This window comes from Cupressus sempervirens, chromosome 7 (assembly GCF_028749045.1).
Source record: "Cupressus sempervirens isolate cs-2001-9-10 chromosome 7, ASM2874904v1, whole genome shotgun sequence".
NCBI classification, from domain to species: Eukaryota; Viridiplantae; Streptophyta; class Pinopsida; order Cupressales; family Cupressaceae; genus Cupressus; species Cupressus sempervirens.
In genome coordinates this window covers 139,899,932-139,925,288 of record NC_143124.1, presented here as the reverse complement: position 1 = coordinate 139,925,288, position 25,357 = coordinate 139,899,932, and the positions used below count along the sequence as shown (strand labels likewise).

Genomic DNA, 25,357 nt, shown 5'->3' with positions numbered 1-25,357 from the left:
CGAAAGCAAATGAAACAACAGTGGATTCCTAAGTCTACCGAGCAAGAAAATTCAAATGATGGAAATGTCACTCTAGAAGTGGGTGACTCCACCATTCCTAATTAGACTTATCAAGAAGGATAAGGGATTGCATCTTCAAGCCATATCCTAAGCAGTTCTAGAAAGAAGGAGTGGAAATGATAAATCAGTATTGCAGATACAAGTCATAATTCACAGTGTTGCATCTACCAAGTAAGGTTGGTTTTCAGACTTTACCGAGCTTGGTCAGGAAAATAAGAAAGGTTTTGTGTGTTCACCAAGTTGCAAGGTTTACCGAGTAAGTCGGTGACTATTTGTAAAACCCTAATTCTCAGCTACCTTCGTACCCGAGCATTAATGACAAGATTTCGATCAAAAAGGCAGAATTTGATCTCATTTTTCATCGTGAATTCAAAGTTCACAGAGCAAATATATTTTCAAGTGCATCCAAGCGAGTTCAAGTGATTTGAAGCGATTTTCTAGCGAAGAATTTTTGTTACAAAATCATTCTCTCATCGAGCAGTAATGGCATCCGCAAGCACCAGTGGCAATAAGGCGAAGAAAGGTTTTGAAATGCTTGTGAAGGGAGTCGAATGGAAGGAACCCAATTTCAAAATCGTTCCTACCATCATTGAATCACTCGACCCACATGGAGCTCAATCGCAGATCCCTCCAAAGGTACTTCTTATCAATGATATTCGTACTCATTTCAAGTGTACTGTGCAAGAAATAGGGACAATAGATATGGATAGTACCCTAGCCGAGTTATGCGTGGATGGAACCCTAAAACCTGAGTTTAAACATTTGGAAACCAAAGGTTTAACCCATATCCTGCATCTACCAAGGAGTTTCCAAGTGAAATGGGTAAGGTATATCTTAAGCCATGTGCATAATGGACAATTGTGGTTAGAGAAACCCATCCTCATAATGAAGAATATGATCCACAAGATCACGGGTTTACCAATGTTGACCAAAGCCAAAACCACCAAAACCCTAACTCGAGATGAACTTCAAAAATTAACCCAAGCTGTATGGGATGGCAAAGGTTTAAAGCTTAACAATGTTTCAGATATAGAACTGAAATTTGGTATTTGTGTTATTGCATACAAACTGTATAGTTCCAGTAGGCTGAATAGTGTAACCTGTGAGGCTGTAGATTTGGCATATAAGATTGTGAAGAAAAACATGGAGTTTGACCTAGCTGATGTGCTATTAAGACAATTGAATAAAAACATGGATAGCATAAGGACTGCAAAGACAAACCCCTGTAAATTTGGTTCTTTGCTAGTTTGTTTATTTTTCTATGTACATAAATTCTTTCCATCTAAAGGTGTAGTTGTATGGAGGAAAGATACTCCAATTTTGTATCAAATAAATGAGTTCATAGCAGAAATGGGTATCAATTTTGACAAGGTAATGGATAATTATTTTGAAGATTTCAAGGAAAGGATGAACAATAGGTTCAGGATACCTCCGAAACTTGTTGAAGATTATAAGGATGATGTATGTTTCATGGTTGACTGTGACAAAGTCTACATCCAGGCAGTCAAACCCCAAGTGGCATGGGTAAAACCATTGCCCTATGAGCTAAATATTGATGATGCCATAGATATCATTGAGGCATTGGTAAATGAACCAGTGGATCCCAAGTTGCCTACATTTGGAACCTATGAAGAGGCAAAGGTTAGAATAGAGCTTGAAATCAAGCTTCCTCAAGCAATCTCTAAAGGCAAGAGAAAGATAAAAAAGTTGAAAGCTGATACTGGATCTCTTATGCTTACCAAGGGCAACAGTGAGGATGAAGAAAAGGAAGAAGAAGAAGAAGAGGAGCCAGAAAAGGAAGCAGAGCCAGCAAAGAAAAAGGGTAGGGTAATCATTACCAAACCTCGGGCGGTGTTCACAAGGAGAACTAGGAGAGGCAAGAAAGAAGTTGTGTTCAACAAACCTCCTCTAACATTTGAAGAAAGGATGAAACAACTAAGGATTGGTGCAGGAATCAACAATTTCAAGGCATTGAAATATGAAACCAGAACTCCTGCTGAGCAAAAAGAAATTGAAGATTTGATAATGGAGAAGTTGGGAACCTGGAAATTCTCCCCAGGCCAATTTGTTTCCCAAATTCCTGCTGAACTATTTGATAAAATAAAGGTGAGATGGGAGAACACCGAGCAAACAGTTAACGACATTTTTGAGCAAAGATTAAGAGAACTGGTCCCCAGCCTAACAGATGCAGAAATCAAAAGGGCATTGAAGGATCTTGAAGGCAGAATGAATATGAGATTTAATACATGTCTCATATTGCTAAAAAAGCATTGAGCCAGTTGTTAAAAATGCAACTGATGTCTGGAGTGATTCATATAAACTGCATAAGACAACTAAGGAACCCATAGAGATCAAGGATGATGATGACAATGGTGATGATGAAGAGGAAATGGATGGTGGCAACACCATTTCCATGGAAGTAACTGATGAAGACCTTGAACAGGTAATGAAAAAGAAGGAAGAAGAAGAAAAGGAGGAAGAAAATGTTAAGGAAGAGGATGATGTAGTCAAAATTGCAGTAGCTGTCATTGCCTCCCTTCCTCACTCTCCACCAAAGACTGTAAAATCTACTATGGAGATAGGATCTTAAAGCAAGATTGTGAGCACAACAGAGAAATCCATTGCTCAATTTCCTCTAGTCTCCTCTCAGCTCCAGGTTTCTACAATGCAAGTGCCAAGCACTTCATCTACCGAGTTGGCAATCACTTCTTCAGTTACTGAGCTTCAAAACACATCATCAGCCACCGAGTCATCCACTGCAGTAGTTACTTCATCGAGTATATCTCTTCCACCTGCAGCTTGTACAGTAAGTCTTCCAAGTTTCTTATCAATTTTGTCTTCCTTAGCCACATTGGCCCCAATTTTTGCTCCAGTCAGTTCTCCAATTGAAAATATACTAGTATGTACATCATTTTTGAGTAGTACATCATTTTTGGGAAGTATATCAAGTTTTGATATAGCCAGCACTTCTCTTAGTTTACCTTTAGTTGTTCCCATTCCAGTCTTGACTGCTAGTCCTGCATCATCAACCATTGTATCTACTTCAAAAGGAAAAGAGGTAAGTATTGCAGATAAACCAAAGACACCATTGAAACTGCTGCTTACAGGCAAAGTATTAGATGGTGATATAGATTTGGATGAAGAAATTGTCATTCCAAATATTAATCTAGAAACCGCTACAGTTAATGAACTAAGATTGGCTAGTCAGCGTCTAGAGCAAAAGGCACAGCAAATGCAGCTAAGGAATGAAAGGGACAGAGAATTCAACATAATTGAGAGTGCTAAAAACATAATAACTGAGGCTATAAGTGTTGATGTGGATTCATCTCAACACATTTAGTTGCAGCTAGAAGAAGCGGTGAATAAATTTAATGAGGATATCTCAGGACAAGAAAGGTTAATGGAGAAAGCAAAAAGGAAATTTGAAAATAAGGTGCTTGAGCACATTGCTCAGCACTTAGCAATAAAGCAGGATGAATTAACCTCAACTTTGTCTAACATTGAAAATTCTTTTAATAACGTAACCTCACTTTTTGCAAAACTTTGTGATGTTACCGAGTATACAAAGGAAATAAGAGAAAAGTTAAATAAGATAGATAAGGATCTGAAGATAAGTGCCCAATTGTTGAAGCTTGACCCTAGCTCAAGCTCATCTCATCACCTCAGGATCAAATTTTTGGCAGAGAAGCAGGCAGAGCTACTCAAAGAGGAAGGAAGGATAAGGTCTACACTACTGGAAATCCAGAACATGATCCTTCCCATCATGAACACAATGTAGAAACACATTGCATATTCAAAAACATTGATCCATGATTATAACTTCTCTGTTGCAGACCATGTGATTGAACTTTCTACAGAAGTTCAAGTAGCTCTCTCCACATGTAAAATCCTACAAGACAATTGGGATAAAACTCTGCAACTAATTCTTCAGGTACATTCTGAGTTTATCACACATTTTGGTGTCTCCATGTAAATACATTCTTTATTCTTTGGCATTATTGTCAAAAAGGGGGAGAAAGTAATATATAGAGGAGAATCAGACACAAAAGGGGAGAAGGTAATAAACTAATAAAGAAATAATGATAGCGGTGATAATATGAATAAAGACATATAACTCATGTAAAAACCTTGTGTATAATGTATGGGGGAGTTATATGTAAGGTAGCCCATGTATATTCAGCACACCAAAATCAAGTCAGTTTTGTCAGATCTTGTATATAAATTTTGGCTCATAAGTGTTTTTGTCACTAATGCCAAAGGGGGAGATTGTTGGAATAATGATACATTTGTCATTAGTTACAACACTTATTCAATTTTGAATGCTTACCGAGTTCATCACTCAATTTACAGTTCATACCGAGCATTCGTTGGTTACCAAGTATGTTCAGTAGTGTTTACCGAGTCAGGAAGGTAAACGAAGGATTTAGTATTTACCAAGTCAGGAAGGTAAATGAAGGATCTAGTGTTTACCGAGTCAGGAAGGTAAATGAAGGTTTCAATGCTTACCAAGTGAATTGAACGAGTTAGTTTCTACCGAGTGACACAATGTTTACCGAGTCACAAGTGGCTACCAAGTTCCAAGCTACTCAGAGTGATTAGTATGGACCAAGTCCCTACCTCTACTGAGTGCATGACGATGCCGTGCAATATAGTGGATGCCGAGTGTCAGAAGGTCACCGAGTGAGTTTGAGGAACCTAAGTTTTCTACTATCTGGCCGACTCAGTAATGTTTTGTCCACTTGTGATCAACTGACCTTGTTGCTGTAAATATTGGAATGGTATATATGTAATGTATTGTGCCATTTGCAATACAGTGAAGTAAGAATGTAATTGAGCGAATTGAAAGAGAATCAGTAGCAGAGTATTCAGCAAGGTTATCAAGGAGCAGTAAAGATATATCCATCACATCAAGTGATCAGTACATAAGATCTAATTAGCAAACCAGTTGCAAGTAGATCCACTGCTTCATCTTAACAGGTGAATTAGTTTGTAAATCCTTTAACAGGGTAGACTTAAAAGTCTTTTGTAAATCTCCTAACAGAGTGCATACTTCATTGTATGTTTGTAAATCCTCTAACAAGGTGGATCTAGCAGTCCTACTTGCTCCTAAAAGGGCAGATCACTAGAAGTGATCATTGTAAGCCTTAACCGGCCAACTTTATACTGCAGTATTGAAGTTTCGTGGTCATCATCCCCACCCCAGTTTTACTTTCAAATTGAAAGGTTTCTGGGTCACCAAATCAGTGTGTTAATCTTTTCATGCATACAGTAATGTAGATGAATGAATGGTGAATTTGTTATTATGTTGAATTGGTTTAAATTTTTTTAAAGTTTACTGATTCACCCCTCCCCTCTCAGTAACCTTGTTAGTCCTGAATATTTCCAACAATCATACTCAGCATAGCTTAGTGTTGAAACAATATCTAACATTGCTTGATTGTGCTCCTTCTTCTTGCTCATGTCATCTACAGTGAGGGGTCCTACAAGGTTTACATGATCAACTATGATTGAGGTTTGTGCATAGTCACCTATTGATCCGAGGTGTAGCTTCATCAAACTTTGCCATGCAACAAAGTTGTCTTTGTTTAGGTTGGGAACTTCTCTCTTGGACATCTTGATCTTCCTGCTGCTAGTACCCTGAAACAAATCAAAAGTTAGCACTTATACCAATTGTTAGAATTCTTTAGAATAACTGAGAGGGGGGGGGGGGGGGGGGGAGGGGGGGGGTGAATCAGTTATCCAAGGTCTAATGATGTCCAATACAACTTTTTCTACAAATCCTTGAGGGCACTTAACTCAAATTATCATGCATGCAATTGAACATTAAACAACCATGAAAAGTAAACATGCATCACACCATAACACTAAGGATTTGATGACCTAGAAACCCTCCAAGAATAAGAAGGTAAAACTGAAGTGGGGATAATACCCACAAAATAATTGCGCAATTGATTTCAACCACTTCTGATGGTCTTCCCTGTTAAAGGCTACAACACATTTTTTAAATGTGACCTTGTTAAAGGATTTAAGAACATTCAACTTGGAATGTCACCCTATTAAAGGATTTACATAGAACTGTTAGGCTCACCTAGGTTCATGGGATTTACAGTCACCTTCTCAAAAGAATCTTTCATCCCTCTCTAAAGATCTCCTATCCTCCTCCTAAGGATCTCTTTATCCTTCTCTTAAGGATCTCTCTATCCTTCTCCTGAGGATCTCTTTGTCCTTCTCTTGGGGATCTCTTTATCCTTTTCCTGAGGCTTATCCACCTAGCTGTTAAGCTAACCTAGCAATGTAGGGTTTCAATATCTAATACAATGATAAGAAAGTATTAGAAGGGTTTTGACCTGATACAGATTGCAACTTCAACCTTGCAGATTTCAAATCATTCTTCAGTCCTTTTCTTTGCTTGGCTTTCCTCCCTTGTAGTGCTAACAGCTTGTTCACCCTTCAAGATCTGTCTCCTTGAGTTCTTCCACTCGTTATGCCAAAGCACTGTATGGTCACTTGATCAACTCAGAGTCTTGATGCTCTGTTCTTACTCCTCTTGGCTTCTTCGCATGACCAAACTTATGACCAACTCCCTCTCATGCATGCGCATTTGATCTTTGACCTATAACTCCTTATAAAGAAGTTCTATTCTTGATTTCCCACTCAAATCTTAATTTTCTCTTGAGAAAATGGTATTATTTTCCCTCCAAATTGTTTCTTCTAGAAACTTCATGATAAATCCATTAGCATTCACCTTGAAAATGGTTTGCATGGATTACATAGAATTTTGTGACATCTACTCATCATCCTTATCACAAAATTTGATGTAACAAACTTATCGCTACTGATCTAACAAATCTTTGACTTTAACAAATAATGCAGCAACTTGGCATCATTGGTTTACTGATGCTCAGCTCCTTCTATGTTACTCGACTTCTATTATTATTTACTGGCACTTGGCACCTATAGCATTTTCTACTTTTCTCGACACTTGAAGAGTTACTCGGCATCCATTATCTTTTTTTGCTACTCAGCAACTAAAGAATTCTATGTTACTCGGCACCTGATCTTCACTCCGCACCTGAAGACTACTCGACACCTGAAGATCACTTGGCACACACTAAGTTGAACTTGCTCAGCCTCAATTGAGAATCTATTCGGCACTAACTAGAACTTAGTTAATCCTTACATCTTTGATATGTCTTAGTGTGTCCATCCTCTGTGTCTTAGAGTATGTCATCAATACACTATTTTTTCAATGGCTTAGTTGATCCTTATACTTCATTACAACATCATAACTTCAACCTTTCTCTAGGTACTCTTGTTACATCTTATTGGTTGCCACCTCCTTGTCAATCAACCAATTGATAGTATTTGGATCACTAAAGAAATTGTCATTCCTGCAAGTGGGAAGTTTGACATCAATGAAAAATCAATGATTGAAAACATTCTTTACCAGTTCCATTATTCTTTTCAATCATTTCCAACATAAAGATTCTTTTCTAAAAAAATTTTGATATAAAACCCATAACTACTTTAAAATTACAATGTGTCAAGTTAACATAACCCTAATTTGTTCGTTCTTCACTACCACTTAAGCCATTAGTTTGGTTGATCATCATCTTGCATGCGTGCGCATGTGCACACATAGACATGCACGCACGTGCGCGCACACACACGCACACACACACACACACACACACACACACACACACACACACACACACACACACACACACACACACACACAACAAAGTCCAATCACAATACCTTTCTCATATTAATATTGGAAAATAATTTAATTAATTTTTTTCTCAATACATAAAATTAATTTAATCCATGTACAAAAAATTCCATAAAATATCATAATATAATTTTCACGAATGAAAATTATCTAAATAAATCATGACAACATAGGCTAATAAAATAAAACCCATTTCATACTAGATAGAGAGTAGCCTTTAAAGAAGGAATACCTTTCTTAAAATAATTTTATGATTAATAATAACATTTGATAATTATTAATTAGAATCTTAGTTATCATTGGGGTGCCTCTGGATAATTTCTAAAATGTCCAAAAGATGATTTTAGCAGTTATCATGCATGCAAACGCATGAATAATATTTATTGATCTAAGATGTCAAGTTGCTTCAAATAAAATTCCTCACTAAGAAACTTTCCAAAGGTCAATATTAAATAATACTAGTCTAATAAGCACATGAGGACATAATCAAATTACGATGGAAAAGAATATGTGTTTTGATGAAAAGATTAGTAGTCTCAACAAGAAATTTGGTACAAACACACTCTGTTATGTGAAGAGAATGTATGGCTGACAAGTACATAGGTATTACTGGAGCATCTAGATATGTCTTTTTTATAATCACTATTTTTTTGCATTAAATAAATACAGATTACAATAAATAAAATGCAAAAAGAAAACTACAAGTAAGGACTAATTCCAACAATAGATTACAAAGCAATACATATAGTATATAATAATTGGTAATTAGTTGCTTACAGAACTAGAACTGAGAGCTACATCAACAATAATACAATATAAACCTTCAGAAAAAGAACACAAACCACATGCCACAAACACCTTCCTTGTGCTGAGAAGACACATAACATGGTGTTTAAATTGATGACACCAGAAATCTCTCTTTAAATACTTTTTAGTTGCTGCTTGTAACTAAGACAAAATTGAAGTCATGCACTAACTAATGTCTAAGTAAACCCCTAAAAATGTATCTTCCTAGTGAACATTGATAAGATTATTTAAGATAATGTTGCACCTATAGTGCCAAGACAAGAACACGTGTCTGACACCATTAGTAATCAAATTACCATGCAACCCCACACCAAGAAGGGCCTCTTTCCAATTCAATTTATTCTAAAATATATATGGTCAATCAAATTGAAAAATACTCCATTATTTCCTACAAAATTCACATCTCCAAAAGATGTGCTCATACTTTCTTACTTAAATGGAAAAATGGACAATTGATTGGTTGAATCATCATACATTTCAACATATCCACAACATGCAACTTAAAATGTAAAATATTGTACATAATTAATTATGCATACTATAATCACTATGATCACCAATATAATGAAAAAATGTCCAAATAGATGTATAGTACAAAAAAAAAACACTTAGTTGGCTCATATAGTACTATATAGTTTTTTTAAATACATAATGCAACATAGAGTTACATTTTACAATGAGAGTAAACTAGAAAGCTTTCTTTACAGAATGCATTTCTTCTTGGGACTATACATTTGAAACTAGATGGTATTATTTCCATCTATGAGACCTTTATCTCTACGTCATTATTTTCTCAAAGGAAATGTGCTTACATGGATAATTGTTGTATGCCATTCCACCATTTTTCTTTTGGTCTAGCAATAAGGGATGAGTACAAGAAAATATCAAGAATGAAAATTGATACAACAAGCAATCAATAAAACTATCTTGAGGCCATTGTTTACTTTTTGGTGTTGAAAAAAATTGATAAATTGTGTATTGTCTTTGATGTTACACAAAATTTCATATCATTGCCAGTCAGTGTATGTCAAGCTCACTCAAACGATGAAGACAGTTTCCTATGTTTGCCGAACATTCCAAAGTTTTCCGAGTTTAGAAGACAGTGTCTACTAAGTTCACTCAGTCATCAAAGGAAATTTCACAGAAGTTGAGTGTTAACCAAGCTCACTTGGTTAATGAAGACAATGTTGGATGGAACCAATGTTAATTGAGCTCACTTGATTACCAAAGAAACTTTATGAATATGCAGTGTTAACCGAGTTCACATGGTTAACACAAAAAAAAAAAAAAAAAAAATTGAGTTAGTGTCTACCGAGCATGGTTGGATAACAAAGGATTTTCTTGTTTTGGCATATTGAGTTCAATTGATTTAGCTATTGGTTCAAGCTGAATGAGAAGATGAATATTAAGTATTCTAAGTTGTATTCAAGCTGACTTGAAAATGTGTAAGATATAAATATAAGTTCAAGTTGAGGATTGAATAAGTGGAACATAATAGAAGATTTCATGATGCTTAGAGGAGCAAGTTAGAAGGATAAGTAGAATATCCTTGTTGAGCTACAAAGATACATTTGATCATGAAGGATATTTAAGCTAGAATTGAGATCTATAATCAAAAATGTAGTTGCATCAGAAATCAAGTCATCTCATTGTTACTCTCTAACCATTGTAGAAATTATCTAAATCTCTTAATAGAGTTGGCTTAACAACTATTTGTAAATCCTCTAGAACAAGGTAGCATTTCTAGATTGAAGTTTCTAAAGACCTAACAAGGCCACTCCTAACAAGGTGATTAAACCCTCTAATAGGGTCACACCTAATAGTGTATTTTGTAACCTTTAATAGGGTTAGCTCCTAATAGGGCTTACTTTAGAAGAGTGAAAATCAATAACTAGTTGCAATCGGTGGTTTTTTTCTAAATTGGGTTTCCACATTAAATCTTGGTGTCACTTGTATTCATGCTATTTATTTTATGTGTATGCAACTAAGTTAATCTTAAGGTTAATCACATTAAGATCATTTTATTTAGTTATTATCAAGTTACATTATTTTCTAGTGTAAACCGAGTGCATGTGTGTTTGATGAGTTATAGCAGAATATAGTTTAATGAAAGTTTTGATTTGTATTGACATCTAAGGGATCTGGGATTTTTCTTTTAGCACCTTATTCACCCCTCCCCCCTCAGTTACTCCTCTTATGTTTCCAACAATTGGTATTAGAGCTTTTGGTGCTTGCAAAGAAGGTTTTAAAGACCTAAGCTACAGATCAACATGTTTTATCGAAGGGAGATCCCAAAGCTGAACAAAGATAACTTCAAGGCATGGCAAGAACTCATGAGGCTACACTTGGCAACCATTGGAGATTCAAGGATAAAGAATATAGACACCAAATGCAAGGCTCCTACTAGAACTATGTTTGTTGAAGAAATTGCAGAGAAGAAGAGTCATAATATCATGATGATTGATATTGCTTCATTTCTCAACTATGTCAAATTTGATGATGTCAAAGATTATAGAACTACTTATGAAATGTGGATCAAGCTAAAAGCCATCTATGGAGGAGATGACAATGTAAGGAGAGCCAAAGCTAAAAGTCTTAGAGGATGGTTTGTTTAGATGAAAATGAGAGAGGATGAAAACAATGCAGAATATGTTGAAAGAATTAAAGCTAGTGTTAGTGCTATCAAAGCCTCTGGAGGAACAATTGAAGATGCAACAATAGTAAGCAACGTACTTAGAAACCTTCTTCCTAACTATGTAATTGGAGTGCCTGCTACTCAAGAAATGAGATGTGATCCAAATAACAATATAACTTTGAATGATCTAGTGGGAAGATTTACAGTATTTGAATTAGATAACTGTGATAATCATACTCCTAGTTCTAGCAATCTTGAGTCTACATTTGAAGCCAAGATATCACTCAAGAAGAAAGCTAAAAGATCTAAAAGAAAATAATCTAAAAGTGAAGAGAAAGATAGTTTTGATAGTGATCTTGAAGCCATTGAAGCATTACTTGCAAGAAGGTATCACAAAGGCAAAGGAAAGTATAAAGGTAAGATTCCTCTAATCCATTTCTCTTGTGAAGAAGTTGGACACATTGCTCCAAGGTGCCCAAATAGAGAAGATAAAGATGAAAAGAAATATAACAAGTACAAAGGCAAGAAGGATTTTCAAAAACTTCAAGGACTATGAGGACAAAGGTAAGAAAACTTATTTTATGGATAAAGATTTCGATAGCAGTGAAGATGATGAAATGGTTTATATTGTTTTAAACAATGAAATTTAGTTCTTGTTTTAGCAAAGGAGATAAAATGAAATTTAGTTCTTGTTTTAGCAAAAATGATACATGGATTATTGATAGTGGTTGCTCACATCATATCACCGGTGATTTAAAAAAAGTTTGAACACATGGACCATTACGATGGTGGCAGTGTGAGATTTGGAAATAATGAACCTTATTGCATAAAGGGAAAAGGTTGTATCTCATTAACTAATGTACTTAAACGTGAAAGTGTTTATTAGGTTGAAGGACTAAAGCATAATCTACTGAGTGTGGCATAGTTAAGTAAAATTTAATTCAAGGTGTAATTCATGAATGTGAAGGCCAAGCTACTTGGAAAAGGAAATCTTGTTGGGTCTAGAAAACAAACAAAAGATAACCTATTCTACCTAGATCTTAGTGAATGTTCATGTTTTATTGCTCAAGTAGAAGAAAGTTGGATGTGGAATAAAAGGTTGTGTCATGTGAACTTTGATAATCTAGTCAAGATAAGAAAAAATAGAAGAGTACGAAATATTCCTAGTCTGAGGAAACCTATATGGGTCTATGTGAAAATTGTCAAATTGGTAAGATGGGTAGGCCAAGTTTCAAAAGCAAAGACTATCATTCAGAAGAAGTATTGGAGCTAGTACATACAAACTTATGTGGACCTATTGGAGTAGAGAGCTAGAGTGGAGATAAGTATTTTATTCTATTTTTTTATGATTATTCTAGAATGATGACTGTAGTGTATCTAAAAGAAAAATCTGAAGCTTTTCAAAAGTTTAAGTGGTATTTAGAAAGAGTAGAAAAAGAAACTAGAAAGAAGCTAAAATGTTTGAGATCAGAAAGAGGAGGTCAACTCATTCCCAATGAGTTCAATGAATTATGCATTGAAAAAGGAATTAAGAGACAAGCATCAACCCGTGGTACACCTTAGCATAATGGTATCGCTGAAAGGAGGAATAGATCCATCATGGATTTTGCAAGAACTTTAATGATAGAAAAGAGTGTTGCAATCAAATAATAGAAGGAAGCAATTAGTATTGTAATGCATACCTTAAATAGAGTACAATTGAAGAAAGACTCAAATCAAACTGCTTATGAAATATGGTATGGCTACAAACCTAATGTAAGTTACTTGAAAGTATTTGGTAGCAAATGTTATATCTTGAAGGAATCTAGGAAAGGTCAATTTGATGTCAAAGGTGATGAACAAATATTACTAGGATACTCCTGTAGAAGTAAAGAATACAAGTTTTTGAACCTAACTACTCATTGTATCACCTAGTTTAGTAGAGTAAAATGAACACTAACTATTAAGGAAAGCATTAACAATACTAAAATGAGTAAACACTTAAGATAGGACCGATTTTTTATCACCACAAATGGAGGCAAACCAAGAATGGTAAGCTCCAAATGGTATAACACAATGATGCAATAGATATGTCCCTGATTTAAGGTATGTATGCTCACAAGTATAGCTCAAGCTTAGATGGATGGATGGAGTGAATGAGGCAAGGTTTCAACAATGGAGTCATGGAGTGATTTTGCCATTATAATGGTATTTCAGTAGTTTATGAGCTCTCAAAATAGCATTATAACTTTGCATGGAAGGTGGATTGATTTTAGTGAAGGGAGAGGGTTCAATTTATAGGCCAAGGGTTGGAGGAATGGAGGGTCAAGATGCAAGGATGGGGAAATGGTTAAGGAGGGTTCAGATTGAATGAGAGGAGAGCACATGGATTGTCCTTGTTTAGCACCAATCAAAGAGTGACACATGTCACAGGGAGAGTGGGTGGAGGAAAGGGCATGGATGAGTCAAAAAAGGAGGCTCAAGGCTTTAAATGGCCCTCATAAGTGCTTGTAAGAGCAATGAATGAGCTTGTAAGAGTCATTCATGGCTTTTTGGTTGGGATAAAGTTTTATGGTTGGGATATTTTGAGGGAGGAGACTTTGGTTTGGCTTAGGAAAGTCTTAAGCTCAAGCTCACTTAGGGAATGTGACAAGGTTAGGGGGGGATTAGGCTTGGGTTAGGATTAGATTAAGGATGTTAGAGATGTGTAAGTGGATGACATTCATGAGGCTGGGTGAGTTAGTGGCTAAGCTAGGTTAGTATGGGTGGATGGGGTGGATTAGGCTAGTGGAGGGATTTAGGATAGTTTAGGGGCTATTAAATTTGAGGAGTTTTTTTATTAAAGTGATTTTAATAAATTTGGGATTTGGAATTAGATAGGATAGTAGGATTAATTGATAAATAATGGGTTATTTGATTTATCAATTAGGACTATAGATGATTAATTAAATTAATTAGCTAGGGGATGGAAAAGGATTAAATAAATAGGAATTTAATTTAATGATGCCTTTAGAGATAGCTAAATAGGATTACCAAAGCGGTGTAATCAATTTTTAGGTGTCTACACTCATAAGATCATAGAAAGTGCACATGTGAGAATTGATGAATTTGCAGAAAAAGAGTGAAGAGGAAAACAACAAAGAACCTAAGGATTATAGAAGGTTTGTTTATTATGAACTTGATACATTGCCAAATCTATTTGGAAGATAGGAGGCCTCATCTCTCGAGTCCCCAAAATCTCCAAAAGGTACCAAGTTGCAACCAATGCAACTTGAGTCACAGTCTAAACTTGAGTCATAGTCAGAAGCTACCGAGCTAGTGCTAGAGAAAACTAAGTCAAATGGACCTAAGTCACAGATAGTGGAACCTAAGCTTGATATAGAAGATCATGAAGAGGTTAGTGGAACATACTCTAAATCCAAAGTACATGTGTTGGCAAGATATGTTAGAAAACACCATGCACTTGATCAAATCATTGGAGATAAGTCAAATGGAACAATGACAAGAAACAAATTGGAAGGTACATGTTTTCTTCCTAAATGTGAACCCAAAAATGTTAAAGATGCTTTGGATAATGAAAGTTGGACTAAAGCTGTGAATGAAGAAATAGAATAGATAGAGAAGAATAAGACTTGGGCTCCTATTTCTAGACCCAAGGATAAAAATTTAATTGGTACAAAGTGGGTATTCAAAAATAAGCTATATGAAGATGGAAAAGTTTCAAGAAACAAAGCAATGTTAGTTTGTAAAGGTTATTCTCAAGAAGAAGGTATTGATTATGGTGAAACGTTTGCTCCTATTGCAAAATTAGAAGGTGTTAGAACTTTATTGGCATATGCAACACACAAAGGATTTAAAGTTTATCAAATGGATGTAAAATTTGCATTCTTGAATTAAATTCTTGATGAGGAAGTCTACATAGAACAACCTCAAGATTTTGTAGATCCTAGCAAAAGAGATATGGTTTGCAAATTACACAAAGCTTTGTATGGTCTCAAGAAAGCTACCAAAGTGTGGTATGAAAGACTTCAGAACTACTTGATAAAGATTGGTTTTCAAAGAACAAATGATAAGAACGATATGTATATCAAAGGAGGATCAAATAAGAAGATTGTGTTGGCAGAAATCTTTGTGGATGACACTTTATTTACAAGAAATGATGACTTATGCAAGGAATTTTCAATAGAGATGAGTAAAGACTTTGAGATGTCCATGTCTGGAGAGATAAAATTCTTTGTTGGATTGCAGATCCATCAAAAAAAAGATGGCATCTATATTATGCAATCCAAATATATCAAGGAGATACTAAAGAAGTTTGAAATGGAAGATTCAAGAAAAGTTAGAACACCTATGTCTACTGGACATAAGCTTTCCAAAAATGATGATTCCAAAGAAGTAAATCAAACCATATATAGATCAATGATTGGAAAATTGTAGTATGTAGTGCACACAAGGCTTGATATTGTATTAGCAGTTGGTATGGTAGCAAGATTCTCAGCAAATCCCAAGGAAAATCACATGATGGCAATCAAGAGAATCATGAGATATCTAAAAGGTATTGAAGACTATGGATTAAGGTACAAAAAATAAGGCAATTTAGATTTGAAAGAATTCATAGGCACTGATTGGGTAGGAAGTGTTGATGACAAAAAGAGCACACATGGTGGAGCATTCTATCTTGGTAAAAGACTAGTATCTTGGACAAGAAAGAAGGATAATTTTATTTCTCAGTCTACTATAGAAGCAAAATATGTGGCAACAATAGTTAATTGCTCCAATGTTGTTTGGTTCAAGCAAGTGTTGGTAGGTATGAAGATTGAAATCAAGGATCTAGTGGTTATCTTCTGTGATAACACTAGTGCAATTAATATATCCAAGAATCTTGTGATGCATACCAAAACCAAGCACATTGCTATAAAATATTATTTTGTGAGACAACTGGTACAAGATAAAGAGGTAAGATTGGAATATATGAATACCAAAGAGAAAATTGGAGATATATTCACTATGCCATTACCTAAGGATGCATTTTTGTACCTAAGAGGCAAGTTAGGAGTCATTTCCCTATCTAAAGCTCATTAAATGTAGTTTAGTGATGCATCAACAAAAGCATGTTGAAGATCAGACATTGATGCAGTATTGACAAGGCACATTGCAATTGAATCAATACATGAGGTACATTGATATTCACTAAATATTGTCTTTGGCATGAGATTGCAAAGAAGGAGAAGTTTGTTGTCATATCTCACAGAAATTTTATTAAAAATTTAGAGATGTCAAATAAGGAGAACTTAATCTGATATCAAAGAAGGAAATTTTGCTATCAAAAGAAGATGTTGAAGTTAGAGTTTTGCTGACAGGGGGAGAACCTAAGGGCAGAGGGAGTTCACATTGATAGAGGGAGTTCTCATGGATGAGAATCAGAATGAAACTAGGGATATGTTCCTTATTTTATTCTTGCTCAAAACAATTCATTGTATTATGATATGTTGTGTTGTCATCAATGCCAAAGAGGGAGATTATTAAAAATAATTGATTGTGTATTGTCTTTGATGTTACACAAAATGTCATATCATTGCCAGCCAATGTATGTTGACCTCACTCGGGAGAGGAAGATAGTTTCCTGTGTCTGTCAAGCATTCCAAAGTTTTCCAAGTTTAGAAGAAAGTATCTACCAAGTTCACTCAATTGTTAAAGGAAAGTTTACAAAAGTTGAGTGTTAACCAATCTCACTCGGTTAATGAAGAAAATGTTGGAAAGAACCAGTGTTAACCGAGCTCACTCAGTTACCAAAGGAACTTTGTGAATGTACAGCGTTAACTGAGTTCACTTGGTTAACACACAAAAATTATTTCTAAGTTAGTGTCTACCAAGCATGGTCAGCTAACAAAAGATTTACTTGTTTTGGCATATTGAGTTCAATTGATTTAGTTGTTGGTTCTAGTTGACTAAGAATATTAATATTAAGTATTCTAAGTTGTATTTAATTCAGCTTGACAATGTGTAAGATATAAATATAAAGTCAAGTTAAGGATTGAAAAAGTGGAACATAATAGAAGATTTGATGATGCTTAGAGGAAGTGAACTAGAAGGATAAGAAGAATATCCTTGTTGAGCTACAAAGATGCATTTGATTAGGAAGGATCAAGTATTCAAGTGAGAATTGAGATCAGTAATTAGCAATTCAGTTGCATAAGAAATTAGGCCATCTCATTGTTACTCTCTAACCATTGTAGCAGTGATCTAAATCTCTTAATAGAGTTGGCTTAATAGGTATCTATAAATCCTCTAACAAGCTGGAATTTCTAGATTGAAGTTGCTAAAGATGTCTAAAAAGGCCACTCCTAATAGGGTGATTAAATCCTCTAACATGGTCCACCTAACAATGTGTTTTGTAATCTTTAACAGAGTTGGCTCGTAATAGGGCTCACTTCAGAAGAGTAAAAATCAATAACTAGTTGCAATTGGTGGTTTTTCCCAAATTGGGTTTCCAGGTTAAATCTTGGTTCACTTGTATTCATGTTATTTCTTTTATGTGTATGTAACTAAGTTAATCTTAAGGTTAATCACACTAAGATTAGTATATTTAGTTATTGCTAAGTTATAGTATTTGCTAGTGTAAACCGAGTGCATTTGTGTTTGTCGAGTTACAACAGAATACTATTTAATTGGAGCTTTGATTTGTATTGACATCTACGGAATTTGAGATTTATTTTTGTAGTAAGTGATTCACCCCTCCTCTTTCAATTAGTCCTTTTATATTACCAATAGTTGGAATGTCTCAAAAAAATTGTAGTGTCTAAAAGTCTAATATGTGTGTTTTATCCTTGTGGAAATAGATGTAGGAATAGGTTTTGATTATGGAGTTTTCCTTGCAAAATTCACAAGAGGTAAAAGTGAGAAAAAGGCACTTAATCTCAATTTCATTGATCTCTAACTGAAATCTTGACAATGTCAATGTTGTTGAGGTTTAGTTTCTTAGGAAAACAATCCTACCAATTAGCCATTTGAAAACCTTGTGCATATAATAATTGTCATGAGCCCAAATTGATGTTCAGTAAAACATATACTTTAACGCTCAAGACCCTAACATAATATATTAATGACTAAGTGAAGAATATAATGTACGATGAATTAATTAAGAATTGATATTATCTATATCAAATGATTATAAGTGACAAAGAAACCATTGAATAAACTATCATGATACTTTATCAAATAAGCAATTATCTTGATTTAATTTTGGAACCTTCCCTCAAGTGCACACATGCCTCATGTATCCGCTTGAACATTTTGAAATCCTCAAAGACAAATCCATTTTCTTCGGCTAATGTTGTAATCATGGCCTTTGAGAAGACTTTATGCCTTATTAAAATTTGATCTATATTTTCTCTCTTGATAGTTATTTCTAACTTTGGCAATGATAATAAATTCTTAAAATTTGAGCATATGTTACCTTTTGAGTATTCATAACCTTAATAGTTTGGAGTGTTCAATTTTATAACATGCATAAATAACTAGTTTTTTTTTTTGTTTATTCTTATTTTCTAAATAGTGACAACCACTTAAAAGTTGTGTGCTTGATATTTAAGCATACACTACCTCACTAGATTATGCTCACTCACCTTTTGAGCATTAGAAACCACATTTAACTTAAGGTTGCTCATTTTTTAAACATAAAAAACTTTTTATTTAGGATTTTTAAAATTTTGAGCAACAAGACATAACTTAGACTTTTTCATTAAAAAAATTCAAAAAGACACTCATTTTGAGGATAGGGATTTAAGGAACATTTACATAGTTTAAGTTATTTTTAAATTGTTTTAAAAAATAACTTCGAGTTTTTATTAAAAATGTAAAGGTTGAACGAATATAGTTAGATGAAGAAGACTATAATTAAACCCAATTTTCAAAATAAATAGATGCACAAAAAATGAGCAAAACTATTTTAGAACCAATTCTCACCAACTTTGTTGTGAGACAAGTGTGGAAGAGGCTAAAAGAGCCTTGAGAAGATAGAGTTTGTATGTTTTACAATTTTTGGACTATGGAAACACTTTATTTTACCATTTAATACATATAAGAACAAAATGAACAAATTCACAATTATTTTATTTGATTACTCTTGGCACAATTTATCCAGCAAAGAATGCATTGAGAAGTTTGGAGTGATTAATCGTTAACTTGCACAAGAAAAGAACTAAATGACTTGCTTTGACATGTTCCACATGCTGTGTTTAGACTCATAGATGAAAAAATTATCTTTTAACAAAAAAAATAAAGATCCCTAGGCTTACCAATGAATTCACTAGGGAAAGCTACCCAATTATCATCTATAGGTCCAATAATCATCACATTTTTGTCATGTTTGCCCTTCAATTACTATTATGAAAGAGTTCAAAAATGAAATCACATGTACCAATAGTCGAACACAAATGTATAATAATCGATCATTTTATACCTTTTTTAGTCTATGATTGACCTATTTTTGCATCTCTATTGAAATATTTGTTGAAAAATATTTGACATTGTTTGAGTGCATGACTATTAACACAAGAACACAATAGATATTAGACAAAACTTCAAAATTTTCATGTTTTTAAAACATTTGAAACTTGACAATTTCTAAATCAATAAATACTGCAAATGAAACATTAACTTTAAATTGTTAACTCACATATAAATAAAATCTGCTAGATAAACAGCTACTAAATAGCTACTAATTAGATACCCTTGATATGATTTTTAAAGGATTATTGCTTATTTTAAGCACTCCATGTGTGAGTGACCCGCTTGTCCCTCTACTCGTGAAATCAGTTCACCATTACTTGGATACCCATGCTAAATCAACTGCGGGCGGGCGGTTTCTGACGTAACTGCGCCGCTCCTTCGACGTGAATTTCTTGCGTCGCTTGACGTCAATTTTGCGTTTCAGTAATCATATTTTTCTATTCTTTACTGACGGCGATGTTTGCTTTTCACGCCTGACAACCCTGAAACATCAGATGCCCTGCATTGTAAAGTGTTTCCCCTTCATTGGATTCCCTTGGTAATTTGATTTTGTGCGGTTTCGACGCAACTTCGCTCACCGACGTTGTCGGGGAAAGATATTTCCTTGCTTTTAAGCACTCAATGAGTGATTGACACGCTTCGCCTTTTTCTGTGTCCTTGCCTGGTCTCTTCTTGTAAGCTTCGCAAGTCACCTTCCTCACATTGCCTGGTTTCCTACGCGACTTCCCCGCTCACTGGACGCGGTTCATTTGAGGGTTTTAAATGCCAGTCGTTGAATTCGCTCTCTGCGACTGGCGTCATTGATCGATTTCATCCTCTCTACTTGACAACTCCAGATCCACAGCCCTGCTGCTTCAGATGGAAGTGGGTGAGTCTTCCACTTGCAGTGCTCGGCAGAATAAGAGAAACAGAGAACACCCATTTCATGGAATTACACCGCAAGCAGCTGCACCATCATGGCCAGTGATGAAGAAGGGGCCATGGGATGTCTTCATCAACCATCGCGGTTGTGAGACGAAGCACAAATTGGCCAGCACTATCTATCACACCCTCGATCTGGTTGGGATACACGCTTTCCTAGATGTGGAAGAGCTGGAGTTGGCCGACTCCATACCAGAGGAAATAAAAGAGGCAATGCGAACAGCCGGACTTCATATTGCTATTTTCTCAGAGAGCTATGCGGAATCTCCTTGGTGTCTTGCAGAGCTATGCTGCATGCTCGAAACTGGCACTCCAATTGTTCCAGTCTTCTATCACGTGGAGCCCAATGATCTCCGACGGGTGGCTCAGAATAAAGGGCTTTATGCTCCTGCATTTTCACAATACAAAGAGAAGGGCAGGTACCCCACAAGCAAGCTGGAGGAGTGGATAACGGTACTTGAAAGAGTCTCAAATGTTTCTGGGTACGTGCTCAATGACAAACACGGCTAAGAATCCTGCCTCTCGCATTTATCAAAGTTAGTTTCAAACCATTTTCATGATACGCATATTCTTCTGTCATATATATTTTGGTTTCCTCGTATTTATTTTCATCTTAAATGTTCAGTGATGAAGGGATGCTGTTGAAGAGCATAGCATTGTGAATTCTGTTTTGAGAGTGGTAAAAAAAGAGCCGTTGGAGGTGGCCAAACATCCGGTTGGAATGGATGAAATCGTAGAAGCCTTTGAAAGAAGTCGACAAAAATATGTTGAGAATGAGGAGCATGTGCAGATTGTGGGGATGGTAGGCTTTGGCGGCTCAGGGAAAACTACTCTCGCGAAAGAGCTTTACAATAGGAAAAGCTCTTCCTTCCATCGTTCCAGTTTTGCCCATGACGTGCGAGACGCCGCATCCAAAAATTCTTTGCATGCCAAGCAGAATAAGCTGCTCAAGGACCTCCGTATTCAAGCTGGTCCATTTGACAACAAGGAGGAGGGCAAAAGAACTGTCGAAAAAAGCTTGAAATCACTTAATGCTCTCATTGTTTTGGATGATGTAGATCACGACGACCAACTCGATGCTCTGTTGCCAGCGAAGGAGGGTCTTGGGTCGGGCAGTTTCGTCATTGTTACGACACGTGACGGGGATGTACTTGCAAAATGGGGCGTCACGTCCATTTACAAGATGCAACCCCTGCATAGTCCAGTTGCAAAGCAGCTGTTCTGCTGGCACGCCTTCTTAAACCCTTCCCCAGAGCAAGGTTTTGAAGATTTAGTTGAGAGATTTATAGTCGTTTGCCAGGGGTTGCCTTTGTCTTTAAAAGTCATTGGTGGGCAGCTTTACGATAGAAAGTCCAAGGATTATTGGGTCTCTCAGCTAGATAAGATCCGGAGAATATTGCCCGAGGAAGTTAAGGAGAGGCTGAAAGTTAGTTACGATGCCTTAGACGAAGAGGAGAAAGAAACATTCTTGGATATTGCTTGTTTCTTTATTGATGAAAGACCAAGTTTGGCAATTTCTGTGTGGGACAGATCGGGCTGGAGCGGTGTATGTAGTTGGGAAAAGCTTCGCAACAAGTGCCTTGTGGGGGTTGTTAACTACGGCAGAGAGCGTATAAGGATGCACGATCATCTCAGGGACCTGGGTAGGGAGATTGCAAAGACACATTCGCCATCCTGAATCTGGTCTAAGAGACAGGGTATGCACATTCAGGTAAGATTAAATATATTTTCAGTAAATATTTTGTCACTAATCATATTGTTGGAGCCTTGTATGTCTGGAAAGTCGTTTCTTTCTTTTTTCGCTAATTGAAGTGAAGCTGTGTTGTGACCTTTTTTAAAATTTAGCCGGTTCAGGGGATAATAGCCACCACACTTGATTCTTGGGGAGGATACATCCCCCAGCCTCTCAAGCAGAATATGGAGTTAATGAGATCTCAAATGTTAGGATCGGATTACAGTTTCTCAATATTGAAAGAAATGATGATTTAACCAGAGAATGTGGAGAGCCAAGAAGAGGCCTTCTTTGGCTTCGAGAGTCAGGCTTTTATGAGCAGCCCATAACCATTCCACCGTGGCACTCACTCGACAACATCAGAATTCTAGAGATTATCGAGTCTTTCAAATTGGAAACTTTGTGGGACGACGGGCATGTAAGAATTTAGCTTTGGCTATTTTTCAATTAATATGAATGGCTCCGTTATTTTTAAATGCTTTTGCATTTTAACTCACGATGTACGTTTATTGATTGTGTTCAGCCTCCTTTGCAATTGAGAGAGTTTCTAATTTACAAGGCCTTCAATCTCCAAGGTCTTCCCAGGTCAATAGGCCATCTGAAACATTTGAGAAGACTTTGCTGTAACTGGTCCCGTCTATCGAGCCTTCCGGAAGAGTTTTGTCAGCTTGAGTCGCTCGAGTATCTTGACTTACAAAAATGCGTCAATCTATTAAGTCTACCTGACCATTTTGGCGATTTGGGAAACCTGCGCCATATAAATTTGAGAGGCTGTACGAAATTAAAGAGGTTGCCTGTGTCTTTTAAACACCTGAGATGCCTCGAATATCTCTCTTTATCTGACTGTGCCGAGCTCATCTTAGAGTTAGATAATCTGGAAAACATACAAAATCTGAAGGATTTTAACATTTCAAATTGCCACAAGTTGCAAGTATTGCCTCGCAATCTCACAAATCAGGCTTCTCTCAGAGAGCTTGCTTTCATGCGCAACTATAGCTTAGAAGAATTACCAGCTAGCGTTGGTCAACTAAGCAAATTGACAAAGCTCGTAATTCAAGATTGTTTCAGGTTGCGTGATATGCCGAGTTTGGCGGGATTAGTCTCCCTAAAAAGTCTTCGAGTCAATGGTTTCCCTGAAATAAAGAAAATAGCAGGCATAGAACATTGGCAACGTCTGTACAGCCACGAAAATGCACTTTCATACGCAGGAGAGAACTTAGTTATTTTTTTTAAAAGTTCGAAAAAGCAATGTAAAGGAAGTGCATTTTCGTGGCTGTATAGCAACGGGCTAGAATATTTGGCATCACTGGAGGAGTTGGTTGTATGCACACAGTGGAGGGTACCTGGTATTGGTATGCAGAGTTTGGAAGGCAAGGACAGATTGCGGGAGGTGAATCTGCTAGCAGAGTCCTTAGCAGTGTTTGATGCTTGCATTCAAAATATAGATATTGAGGTAGTGCAGGATGCTTCAAATCTGAATTTATTATTCTAAAATTAAAAGTTTTCTGTTAGCTGAAGTGTTCTTGGAAACCAATTGCAGAAATGGCCATTGACAACGACAGTATGTGGAAGGATCTTAACCCGGTGTTCAGTCCATTTTGGATTTGTTCACATTTCCTGGTCTTGACGTGGTTGGCCCTTATGTCCATCCAATGGAACTGAGGAGCTTAGTATGCCGCAAGATAAATTTTTCCAGTGCAGCTATAGCATGTTCTCTTGTCCGTTCTCGGCAACGTCCGCATCAATTCTGGGAAATATTAAAAGCTCCCCCCGTTCTTTGTTTGGGGAAGGGAGAATGGATAGTCATACAAGTGTTCGGAGAAGTTTCCACTCGAGTCATTAATGTTGGACCAATGCATGTTTTCGACAATTTTCGTGGGTGGTTACTAACTGGTGACAGAGGTAGCGTTGTTCATGGTCTTAAGCAACTCTTCCAAACTCTTTGCGCAACTACTTCTTTGAGCTGATATTTTGTTAAACAATTTGAAAGTTATAGAATTACTATTATATATATATATAATAAAAATTTGAAAGTATTGTATATGTTGAGATGAATAATAGTATTTTTAACATTTTGTATCATATATACAAATCTGATATGATATGCAAATCTAACTAATTTTTAGAGTTCCAATCTCAAATGTACATAAAACATTTGCTCTTTTCTCACTTTAAAATTTTCATTCAAATCTAACATAAAAAATAATTTTGGCTATTTACTATTCTATATATTATCCTTAATATAAATCATTAGATACATTTTTGTGCTCTAAATAACCAAATAGCTAGCCACCAAGGTTAGAAAATTGATTTGTCGAGTCATTCTAACATTTGTGTCTAGTAGGAAACCAAAATGTAGTAGCTCTAACTGATTTTTTTTTCATATCATGAGAGCTCAATTTGACATTTGAAAAGAAAACTTATGAACAACAATGTAGAGGACTCTAATTAAAAGGGAGCTATATCTACCACCATTCTCATTCATGTTCAAAGACACTTTGAATTCCCGTCACACAATCTCTATTTGTTCACTATTCCACTCTTTATAATCCTTAGTTTTCATTCACAATCTTGCAAACTCATTACTACATCACCGACTTTAAAGTTTGTAAAGTGAATCTTACTCTACTTAGAAAGCTTATTATCTCTTCAATTGCAAGCCTAGTAGAATGTTGTCAACATTTTCTTTTAGTTATGGTGTTAGTAATATTGGCAATCCTTGTATTAATAGCATGAAATGTAGTCTACAATAGTGATCACTTAATTTGTGGTCAATATTCTAACATGGACCTAAGTATGGTGTGCAATGCATAGAAGTTGTTCAACTTGACTTTCTCTTATTTCTAGAGTCCTCTTAAATGATCACCATTTCGTGAAACCTTATGTTGGTCTTCACATTCACATGGTCACCATTGTTCACTGCCTCAAATATATTTTCATAATTTATGGTTGACATTGATTATAGTTGTGTTTCTTA

At 35.8% G+C, this 25,357-nt stretch overlaps 1 pseudogene across 1 annotated transcript; it reads left to right on the top strand.

The window, feature by feature from the left end:
- The first annotated feature begins 2,085 nt into the window (after window positions 1-2,085).
- On the top strand, window positions 2,086-24,506 carry LOC149545912 (disease resistance protein RPV1-like; annotated as a pseudogene). The gene is made up of 7 exons (XR_016354248.1): window positions 2,086-2,281; window positions 3,063-3,283; window positions 20,586-21,148; window positions 21,271-22,359; window positions 22,494-22,798; window positions 22,904-23,833; window positions 23,921-24,506. The product of XR_016354248.1 is annotated as a disease resistance protein RPV1-like (transcript).
- Window positions 24,507-25,357: the final 851 nt, after the last annotated feature.